Source organism: Hipposideros armiger, unplaced genomic scaffold (assembly GCF_001890085.2).
Source record: "Hipposideros armiger isolate ML-2016 unplaced genomic scaffold, ASM189008v1 scaffold_170, whole genome shotgun sequence".
NCBI lineage: Eukaryota > Metazoa > Chordata > Mammalia > Chiroptera > Hipposideridae > Hipposideros > Hipposideros armiger.
In genome coordinates this window covers 2,680,843-2,684,355 of record NW_017731520.1, presented here as the reverse complement: position 1 = coordinate 2,684,355, position 3,513 = coordinate 2,680,843, and positions in this window count along the sequence as shown.

The following is a 3,513-nucleotide window of genomic DNA, read 5'->3' as shown; positions in this document are numbered from 1 at the left end:
AGGTTCTCAGACAAGAGACCTCCTCACTTCCCCGCTGCTCTGCAGAGCTGACTGGTGTCATTCTAGAAAGCACCAGTTCCAGGCTGTACTTGGGGGCCGTGGTACATTCCTTTGTGATGAACAGACCTAATGGCCTTGCAGGGAGAAGGCGGGCCCTTGCGCTGAGCAGCTGGGGACCAGAGGCACGTGGCTGTGCCGAATGCGGAGTGACAGCCACTGCCAGGAGATGGCAATGTTTCACCTCCTGCAAGCAGGATGCCTGGGCCCTACCCAGCACCTGTGCCACCTCTACTGCCCCTCCTACTTTCCGAGCAACCGGCTGGAAACGTTCCTGGCCTATGTTCTGTGCCCCAGATGCCACAGTCCACAGGAGGCTGAGCCCTTTCTACCCAGGCTGTCAAGTGGCAGCTACCTGTGTCTTTATGCATCCAGGGGAGAGACACATCACTTCCACTGGCACTCCACAGCGTGGGCACTGCCTCGCCTTTGAGACAAGCAGTCTTCATTGTTCCCTTTAAGAGACCTTGTATTGTCAGCCTCCAGTCCTCTCTCTGTAAAATGACAATAACACCTAATTCAGTAATTTATCGTTTGGATTAAATGAAGACTGGGCTGCAGAGGGTCTAGACCACTGCTCACTGTCTGTTTACAGTAAATGTTGCCGTTATTGTCCATATTCTTGTTGCGTTTCTCACTACAGGGTCCTGCATTAAGAGGGAGGCCACGTCATGAAAAAAATAAATTCTTGAAATAATCAACTTACAGAATGACCCAAACTGACAAATTGCAGTTTGTAGAAGTTGTAATAAAAACATTTGAGCTTTGATTACATGTGATCGAGTATATTCTGGTGTAAAATAAAATGTTTTACCGACTTTAAAAGCAACGGCTTCACAACGTTTTAGAAAAATGTCCAAATGCAGGGATTGCTGGTTAAACACATTTTTCTGAACATAGCGTGGCATCCTTCCCATGGCAGAGATCTGTGTGGAGAGCAGGCCTGGTTCACGGGTTCAACACACATGCACGAAAGGCAAACAAAGCTCAGACACTACAATCAGAACCACAGAATCCTGTCCAAGGAATGAGGTGGAGGAGGTACTGGGCAGGTGTGAACAGAAGGAGCCAGGAACGTGAGGAGGTGGGAGGCAGTGTGGCCAGGAGCCGAGGTGAGATGCTCAAGGTGAACAGAACAAGGCGAAATCAGAGTTTGCGTGAATTCCAGACTGGGGGAACTATGCCCAGTAAGGTGGGGGAGCTGATACCCAGTAAGGTGGGGGGTTTGTGGCAGGGGCCTGGGTTGGTGTCAAGATAGCGTAGCATTAACATGCTCCTTCCCGTAGCCCAGCAGTAGGATTCTCCCTCATTCACTCACAAGTCCCCACCGGGGTTTCATTTCCTTTTACGTAGCGCCCAGGTGTCCACCTAGAGAAGCTCAATAGAAAGAAGCCTGGGCTTGTGGATCTGGGATCTGTCACGTACTGTCGGTGAGACCTTGCAAACTTTACCGAGTTTCCCCAATGGTGGGCGTCTAAAATATGGAGATAATTAGACCTGCTTCGTAGAGTTGCCAGGCAGACTGCCTGAGATCAGACATGCAAAGTGCTCGACAAATAGCAGCTGTTTGATAATAATGGTAGCAAGTCCCTTGCCTAAAAAAGTCCCCCTGGGAAAACTTTCCTCCCTACATCTGGTCTACCATACTTTCTCTGTGAAACCTGATGTCCTCCAGCTGAGAAGTGAAACTGGCCCTTGATTCCACACAGCTGTCCACGTTTCAGTGCTTGTGGCTTGCCACTTACCTGAGTCACTTGAACTTATGCATTTCACCACTGGCTGACTCTCACTGACACATAAATATGACCAAACTTGTTTTATTCATGAGAAAAAAAATTCCCTTGCTTATTGTGCCAACTTCATAAAAAAACGGCTCATTTTTCATAATTGCTCCCATTTTCCTGACATTTCATTGTTGATAATGACTCACAACAGCAAACGCTTATGGTTGGCAGCACATTAAAAAAGAAAGAAAGAAAGAAAGAAAAGCTGCCAAGTGTCCCACTGGCTGACGCTCTGGGCAGATCATTTCATGAAACCATTATGAATGTAACAGCTAGTCTTACAGGATTTCCAAAGAGTTCTTCTCTGAAATTTCCCTGAAGTTTATTCCCTTGTGTCTCTTCAGCCTTTTAACCAGGCACCTAGTTGCCATCTCTAGCCTAGAAATAGGGGACTCCTTGAGAAAGCTCATTGGTCCTTCTCACATCTGCAAGGATTTCCCAATGCAAAATCACATCCCAGTCCCTGACCCGCCCGAGGCAAATGTGTTGAGTAAAGTGTACCAAAGGCTGTGGTCATGAGGTTTCTCTCTAAGGGCTTATAGACACTGTACAAGAGATTCCCCAATATTGGAACACACCTCCCTGGTGTGAGCCTAGAAGCTAGTCAAATTGTTGCTTAGAGAATGAAGGGATGGAAACACTGAGTCTTTCAGAATGCAGAGGACTTAGAAATTATTGCTTTTGAGATGCCATTGGTGAAGTGTTAAAGACAGAAGCCTTTTCTGGGGGGCAGAAGGAAAAAAAATAAGAGAAAGAGAGAGAGAGAGAGAGAGAGAGAGAGAGAGAGAGGGAGAGAGAGAGAGAGCCTTCTCACAGTGAGCAGCATTTGGCCGCTCATACGTCACTGTCATGTGTCTCTGTTCACACACTTCTTTGTGCTGTTTTCTGCGTTATCTTCTGGGGAGCAACGTGTTTCCTCCACCTGAACATGAACCCACGCAGAGGGAAGAGGCGCCGTGGAAGGGCCGCCCTCTGGCTGCTCAAAGCCCTCCCATTTTCCAGAGTACAGGGAACAACGTCATTTTCCAAATACTATTCATCTCTTAGTATTAGATGAATCAAATAAAATTCATCTCTTGAGATTATTTCTTTTGGACTGGTTTCCGGAACAGACTTGAACTAGCTGGTTAGCATGTGATGGCCTAACTACCATTTTCCCGAGGGAAAATGAGGGTACAGCAAGGTTCACTTCACTGGCCTGGCGACCCTCCCCGCAGAGGCAATCACTCCCCGCATTCAAGTTCACGGGTGGGAGATGATGGGAACTTGAGCACGTGGAGTCATGTCTTTCTCCTTTTTATTTTTGAAATAAATGTAAAGGCCTAACATGAAGGTCATAAAATCATCTATTGGAAAATCCAACAGCACTTGCTGAATATTGATGGTATTCTTTAGGTACTTAGCACTTCCTATCCAACAACCCCATGCTGCTTGCTTTCAGCGAATATAGCACAGATGCGTGTGGCACTTTTCTATTAGCCTAATAGGTTATAAAGCCATTTCCAATTTAAAGACATAAAGGTGACAGTTCATAAGAAACACGGTCAGGCCACTCTGTAGGTCTCTGGTTCTTGAGATGACAAAGCTTCCTGCTTCGGACTGTCATCAGTCACTGAAGGACCAGGAGTAGAGGAAGAACCCATGGTTTCAGTTTATGAACCCGCATCCATAG